The sequence below is a fragment of the Papio anubis genome, chromosome 1 (assembly GCF_008728515.1).
Source record: "Papio anubis isolate 15944 chromosome 1, Panubis1.0, whole genome shotgun sequence".
NCBI classification, from domain to species: Eukaryota; Metazoa; Chordata; class Mammalia; order Primates; family Cercopithecidae; genus Papio; species Papio anubis.
This window is the reverse complement of record NC_044976.1, coordinates 46,128,145-46,136,405: the sequence shown is the minus strand read 5'-3', so window position 1 is coordinate 46,136,405 and position 8,261 is coordinate 46,128,145. Positions and strand designations below refer to the sequence as shown.

The 8,261-nt window shown below is 38.4% G+C and overlaps 1 pseudogene; it reads left to right on the top strand.

The window, feature by feature from the left end:
* Positions 1-2,491, top strand: part of LOC116274211 — a 12,528-nt pseudogene extending 10,037 nt beyond the window's left edge.
* Positions 2,492-8,261: the final 5,770 nt, after the last annotated feature.

Genomic DNA, 8,261 nt, shown 5'->3' with positions numbered 1-8,261 from the left:
ATATTGTATGTACAAGGGCGTCTGCTTGGGTGCTCTAAACCGAGAGTTCCAAGCCGAGAGGTTCCTGTAATGGATATAAATGTTTTATAATAATGAGACTAGTTTTGAGCTAATTTGGGGGATAGGAAAGCACAGTTTACAACTGGTGGCAAGTGTTTTCATTTATCTCAATTGTGTGCAAAATAAAAATACGTGTGGGAAAGATTATGAGAGAATTTTAAATATTCTAATGGTTGTTTTGAGGCATTCATTTTTTCTTTTTCTTTATTCCCTAAAATCTTTGCAATGAGCTAGTGTTTCATTTACAATGGAAAATCAGAATAAACCTAAAAAATACTAGAATAATCTGAAAGAAAAGACATATTTAAAAATATGAAATAACTATGTATTAAGATGGTTCTCTCAGAGAATAAAACAGTGGTTACTACAGGTAGAGAAGGGGAGAGAGAATGGGAGACGCAGGTCAAAGCATATAAAATAGCACATATGTGGGATGAACAAGTAGAGAGGCCTAAGGTACCACATGGAAACTAAAGTTAATAAAATTGTATTGCATTAGTGGGGAAATGGTTCTCCAAATAGTCTACAAAGCTCATTATCAAACTGGGAAGTCTCTGGACTTTTCCTACCCCAGGGATAGAGAGTTTCGAGATCTTCTGAGACCCACCAGATTCAAGGTCAAGAAGGAAGCACAAATGTCTTCCCATAGCCCTGGGCTCAGCCAACATCTCCTCGGTACTTAGAAATGTGATTGGATCCCAGCATTAGGGAACATGTCTCAACCACTGGGCCTGCCACAGAGCATCACAGTCTACTGAGAGGAGCAAATCAAACACTGGGGATTGATGTGTGAAAGCTGTTACTGCAGGTGTGACCACTCCCCGCCAACTCCCACCACTTTAAGATATGTCATAGCGACCAACCCGTGTAGTGGCTGTCCAGTTACAGAGGAGCAGGGGCTGCGGCCATGTCTTCTCTCCACACCCTGTGAGCATTACCAGGCATACGGTGGGTGAGCATTGAAGACTTGGCTGAACGTGAATCCTTCTCCACTAGGTTCTTGCTCATATCCTGCCCCATTGCATCCTCACAGCAACCCCATGAGAAAAAGGACATTATTATACCTATTTGTCAGAGAACAAAACACATATGTCAAGTGGTGAAGTGATCTGTTCAAGGGCACACTTCTGGAAACTGGCAGAACTGAGATGCTGTCTCAAGATCTGTCTGTTGCAAGCCCCACATTCTCTGTCTTGAGAGTGGCTGCATGAAGGAGCATATAAGGGAGACAGAAGTTTGACTTTGAGTTTGACCTGACCTTGAGTCTGACCTGACCCTGAATCAAGTGCCATCCCCACTAATTCATTATGTGACTTTGGGCAAGAAACTGCTTTGAGCCTTGGTTTCCTCAACTGCATAATGAAGACAATAATAATGCTTACCTTGTACAGTTATTGTGAATATTAAACACACACAGAGACACATGGTCCCTCTGTGGGGTGGCTCTGATATTATTTGCATTGTTCAAGAGTATACAAAAAAATAAGGAAATCTTCAAAACATCTTTAAAAAATGGGCCATAACGTTAGAAAAACCCAATAAATACTGTACTTAAAAAAAAAAGAAAACTGCCGGGTAATCTCACTTAGAGATTTAGATGCAAAAGCTTTAGTAAAATATTAACAATCAGGATACAGAAGAACATTAAAATAATACTACTATTTCCAAGTGGGATTTATTTCACAATGTAAGGATAGGTCAATATTAGGAAATCTACTATTATTCATCATATTAAAAGAGCAAAGAAGAAAAATCAGATGATGGTTCCCAGGGACAATGACAAGATATGTTATAGAATTCAATAATTCTTGATAAAAAAGAAACAAAATGCAAAATAGAGTGGAAATGGATGGATGTTCCTAAGTGTATCTTCCTTGGGATAAGGAAAAGCAGTATCATCTTTAATGTCACAAAAGCACTATCACTGAAATCCCAGAGAAAGATAAGAATGGCCACTTCTACTATTATTTTTCCTTATTCTAAAGATACTTGTTGCAGGAGGCAGGGATGCAGAACTATTTCTTCTCCACTTCTGATGTTTTCTTCATCTTGGAGGGAGCCCAGTCAGAACAACATACCTGGCCTTTCTCCATCTCTCATTCACTCTACTCCAGGGAAAATGGAGTGGCTTAGATTGGTATATTTGGGAGACTTCCTTTGGGAGAGACCTGCCCACAGAGCGTACACCTTCCCCTCTGCACCTACCCCCATACCTTCATCTTACAGGAGCAGCTGCCACTCACTCCACCACATGACGGCGTCCATACTCATCCCACAGTGCCCATGACATGGTAAGTAAGTCCGTTTTAGAAAATCTCCTTACAGATATGAGCCACATTCTCCAATAACTAGTCCTCGTGGATAAAACTGGTGCTAGCGTCTGCTTTGTACTTTCCCTGTCTTGAGCAGGGAAGAGGAGAGTATTGATTGAATTCCCTGAGACTCCATAAGTACTAATCAATGCAGTAAGACAAGACAAACAAAATTGAGGTTTAAAAAAATGAAATGAAGAAGGGAAAACCTGAGAAAGTATTTACAGAAAGATTAAGAGGGCTCAGGAATTCAGTTAAATACAAAATAAATAGCTCTAACATATACAAATAACATTCGATTCGAAGATACAGTGTAATGGAGGAAAAATTTGTAATAGCAACGACAAAGATAAAATATACAGGAATAAACTCAACTAGAAATGTGCAAGATCTATGTGTAGAAGCCCTAAAGACATTCCCAAGAGACATGAAAACATACTTGAATAAAGGGAAAGGCTAGCCTGTTCCTGAATGGGAAGACATGTCGTAAAGATGTCAGTTCTCCCTAGGTTAATATAAAATTTAACGCAATCCTGATGAAAGGATCAACAATATTTTTTGAACCGAATAGTCAATTCTAAAGTTTATATGGTAAAATGTGTGCAGTAATATTCTGTAAAAGTCTAAAAAGGAAGCGTAATGAGGGATGGCTAGCCCTATAGTTAAAACAACATTTACAAAGTCATGCTGATTAAAACAATGTGGTACTGGCACAAAGACAGATCAACAGAACAGAATGAAAAGTCCAGAAAAAGATAAAGATACAGACTGGAATTTAGTGTATTGTGAAGGTGGCATTTCATATCAGTAGGGAAAAGGTGCATTATTTAATAAATGATATGGCAACAACTAGGTAGTCTTCTGGGACAAAGTAAATTTGAATTTAACCTTACATCTTACTTCAAGATAAATTTCAGATGAATCAAAGATTCAAATGTAAAAAAAATAAAAGTTCAAAGGAGCATGAGAGAATGATTTTATAATTTCAGAGCAAGGATGACCTTTCTAAATATGACAAAATCAAGAGTCACAAATTTTTAAAAAGCTAGTGTTTAACTATAAAAAGCTATAAATTTTATTCATGGCAAAAACACTCGATAAAAAGCATCAATAGAATTATTTTTAGAACTTGGCTTGGCGCCATGGCTCATGCCTGTAATCCCAGCACTTTGGGAGGCCAAGGTGGGAGGATTGCTTAAGCTTAGGAGTTCGAAACCAGTCTGGCCAAAATGGTGAAACCCTGTCTCTACTAAAAATACAAAAATTAGCTGGGTGTAGTGGCAGGCACCTGTAATCCCAGCTACTCAGGAAGCTGAGACACCAGAATTACTTGAACCCCAGAGGGGTGGGGGCACAGGGCAGAGATTGCAGTGAGCCAAGATAGCACCACTGCACTCCAGCCTAGGCGACAGAGCGAGTCTCCATCTCGAAAAAAAAAAAAAAAATTTTTTTTTGGAACTTCACAAACTCTTTCTAACATTCATATGAAACATGTACCCCTTGAATCTAAAATAATAAAAATTAAATAAAGTTCATATGGAAAAGTAAATATGTAAAAATGATTTATAAGAAAATTGAAGGACAAATACTGAACTGAGGAAAATACTTTTAACCCATATCACAGGCAAAAGTAAATTTCCTTTAAAATGTAAGCTCTGAAAATTGATTAAAAAGATCAACACTTCACTCCCACTCCAAAAATAGGTAAAGGATATAAAACACACAATTCAGAGAAAAGGAAAGATGTTCACAATTAAAATACAAGAAATGCAAATTAAGACTTCACTAAGATCTCTTTTACACCTACCAGACTGGCCATGATAAAAGAAATTCAATAATATACTATGTTGGCAAGGATATGTTGAAACCAACAACACATTGCTGGGGGAGTGTAAACTGGGTCTGCTCCCTTGAATGGCAATTAAAGTACATATGTACATGCTCTGTGTACCAGCAGCTCCCCATTTCTAGGAATTTATCCTACTGACATAATTATGCACCTGCAAAATGATGTTGGTACAAAAATTGTTATTTGTAGCATTGTTTGTAATAGTAAAGAATTAGAAACAACCTAAATGTTAATTAATAGGGGACGTTTAAATATGTTGAGGTATACTCATCAATTCCATTCTTTGCAACCATGGAAAAGCATAAGAATGATCTTAGCGAGTTGCTAAGGAATGTTCTGCAAAATACATTGTTAGGTGCAAAAAGTGAGATGGAGAAGAACACAGTGTACAGTATGCTCCCATTTGTTGTTTGTTTCTTGTTTTTGAGATGGAATCTCGCTCTGTCACCCAGGCTGGAGTGCAGTGGCACAATCGCGGCTCACTGCAACCTCTGCCTCCCAGGTTCAAGTGATTCTCCTGCCTCAGCCTCCTGAGTAGCTGGGATTACAGGCACCTGCCGTCATGCTCCACTAGTTTTTTGCATGCTTCCATTTGTTTTTTAAAAAGGAGCAGGATGGGGTGACCATATACGCACATTCATTTACAAATAAATAAAAATATCTCTGGAAGGAGACACTGGATCATCCAGAAGTGGGAGTCAGGAGAGGGGATGGCTGAAAGGCTGGAGACAGACGTGGGAAGGAGACTTTTCACTTTTGTAACTTCTATAGTTAGGGTCATGTGAATTTATTCATTTTTTAAAATAATTTTTTTTAGAAAAGCAAAAATTTACATGTGATTTCAGTCTTTGGGGGCAGAATATCTATTCATTTTGGGAAAATACATGAACTGGCCATTTAGTAATATCTTATAAAGCAAATACTCTCCGGTTTCTTTTTGGGGAACATTTAAGGAGCTTAAAGTGGATATTTGATCATGTGGTTGTAGTCAGGGCTGTGTTTCTATAGGTTTTATTGTCCTGTAAAAAAACACACAAAAATAGAAAAACTACTTATTTGCTCTATATGAGTTAGAGTTCACTGTGCTTGTGTGTGTGTGTGTGTGTGTGTGTGTGTGTGTTCTTATTTAATAGTAGTTCTCCAGACAGTCTAAGCTGAGAGTCTGGAGATATGTCCAGACATGATACCTGAAGGACCAACGGTAATAATTAACTGGGCTGGGTCAAACGAAGCTCTAGCTGACCTCGGTTATGATGTCCTCCACAGGTTATTTAAGCCTAAATGACTCAGGCTTTGGGAAGTGTGCTGACTGATGTTCAATTGTTACTTTCCGATGTAATTGTCTTGGGACACTTAGGACAAGGCTTCATTCTTACAAATACAAGTAAGGAAGTAGACATCCCTATTGTCAGTCATCTAGGCCAGTCATAGATCCTGACACTGGAAATGACAGAAGACTCCTTCTCATTGGGCCTTGTGGTGGTTGGTCCAAAATTGTAACATACACATACTCAATGAATTCCTGGCTAGGGGCGGGGTGGGGGGAGGGGTGCTCCAGCCTCTCTTCTGCAGGGACATGTAGGGAGGTAAGCAGGCAATGCTTTGAAACTGATCTTAGAATGGACTTGGGCTCTAAGAGAAACCCCCGGTAGTAGAGATTATATTATCCTCTACGGAATGCCCCCTCGATTGTCCCTGAACCTTCCCATCAAAAGATATGAACAATCTCCACTCTTCTATGAGAAGTCAAGGGAACGATAGGCCAGAGTGGTGGAGGGAAGAGCAGCATCTGTTGCTTCCCAAGGCCAGTGGTGGAAAGAACAGCCTCTGGCAGAGCACTATGGGTCTGAAGCACAATTGCGTTTGGTCCAATAGGGCAGCATGACATGAGACCCAAACAGAAGAGCTGGAGTCACAGCACCGAGATCACACACACCCACATCGTATTCAGATCCTGGGCTCTAACACTATTCCTCACTAAAAGGAATTGGGATCTTTCAGAGGGCAGGTGGTTCTATGCCTTGGAGAAAAAATGGAAAGTAAGGATGGCTATCAAGCATCCTGCTATTGCCAGAAAATAAGATTGCTTTCAAGGATATCAGCGTAGCATTAAAAGACGGGAGGGGGCAGCTGAAAGTGCTTTCCACTGGCAAAGTTGTCATCATCTGAACAGCAAAAAGAAAGAGGAAATGAGGAGGAGAGAAGAAATATAGTTGATTAGAACAAATAAGCTAATGAAAAGCCATGAATTCATGACACTAAAAAAAGTTAATATAAATTATACAAAAAGGTGGTTGTAATTAAAAGGTAAAATAATAAGATCTATTTGTTTTTATTATTCCAATAAGTTGAGATATGGTTACATATGGATCTTTTATTTTTTGCTAGTCATTGTATTTCTTTATAAAGTATTGCCATGTATCTGTTTCTAGCTATAGAAACAGGAAGGAAAAATAACAGGGAACCATGAGTAACTAAGATGTCATGGAAATGGTAAAAGAACCAAAAGAATAAGGTGGCACTGCTGGCCTCACTGACAATCAGATGGAAGATGAACTTGGTCAGCCAGCCCTGGCAGGCATGTGGACCCAGTAACCAAGCAGACGGAGCATTTTGCCAGGTGTTTCACAGTGATGTATTAGCTGAATGTCTTGGGGAGGAGAAAAACATGCAGACCCAATCTCTCATCTCCTATGAAACCTCTAGATGACCCCACTAATTACAAGATAATAAAAGGTATCTAGCAGTCTTAAATAATGCTCACAGACCACATCCATATGTCACAATGACAGGACAATGGGTTATATAACGTTGACCAAGTGAAACTTGCAATGTATAAAATTTTGAAGAGAGACACGAGGTTGTAATAAAATGGAAGACTGTGTAAAAGACCCAGACTTACAAATGTCATTGATGTAACAAGTGAAGATTAAGCAAAAAAAAAAAAAAAAATCAAAAAAATGCAGCCCAGTCTGTTGACCAATGGCTCTTCAAAACTCTTGGAAAAAGTAATCAGTTTCCATGTCAAATTAAGAATTGAATAGGTAACCCAGATCCTATCCTGGGTTATTATTACTTTTTGTTTCAATCTAGAAAGTTATCGTACCCTAGGTAGGTATCAAAATAAATATATGAAAAGCTAAGAAGATATAAAATTCTAGAAATAACAAAGAAATAAACTAACCCATGGAACTGATGCTTTAAGAATAAGTATAAATGGCAACATAGTCATAAGTTATAATAATTCTGTTTTGTATATGTTTAATGTGTTTGCTTCCTAAGTTTGATAGAGTCAAAAGTATATATTGCAAAATTTATAATTGTGGTTTAAACTATGTAAAACAATGTGCTTATTTAAGTTTATAGCATATTAAAATATTTAACTATTGCTTTGTTTCTAATTATTATTTGATGTTTAATAATATCTTTTAAAAATATTTTTTAAAATACCAGTGGTAGTGAGTCTTTCTCTACAAGCCCAGACACCACTTGGTCATTGTTTCAGTTATCTACTTTTGTGTACCAACTATCCCAAAACTCAGTAACTTTTTTATTACATCTCTTGATTTCACAGGTCAAGAGTTCAGACAGGGCTTGGCAGGGTAGTTCTTCTGCTTCACAGAGTGTCAACTCGGAACACTCAGTAGTTTTCAGCTAGCAACTGGGCTTGGGATACAAGACAGATGTACTCAGATGTCTGGTATCTTGGTGGGCATGGCTGGAGGGCTGAACTCAGTTGGGCCCTGTCTATGAAGTCTCAGGGCCTCTCCATACCGTCTCTCCAGGAGAATGGTCAGAGGAATTCTCACATGGCCAAGGCTCCCAGATACCAGAATGAAAACAGAGTGTCCTCTTAAAGGCATAGTGTCCAAAATTAGCATAGTGTCACTTCTGTTACACTATATTGGTCAAAGCAGTTACAGGTCAGACCACATTTAAGGTGTCAACCTAAAGGGCTCTTGTATTAGTCCATTTTAATGCTGCTGATAAAGACATACCTGAGGCTGGGTAACTTATAAAGAAAAAGAGGTTTAATGGAC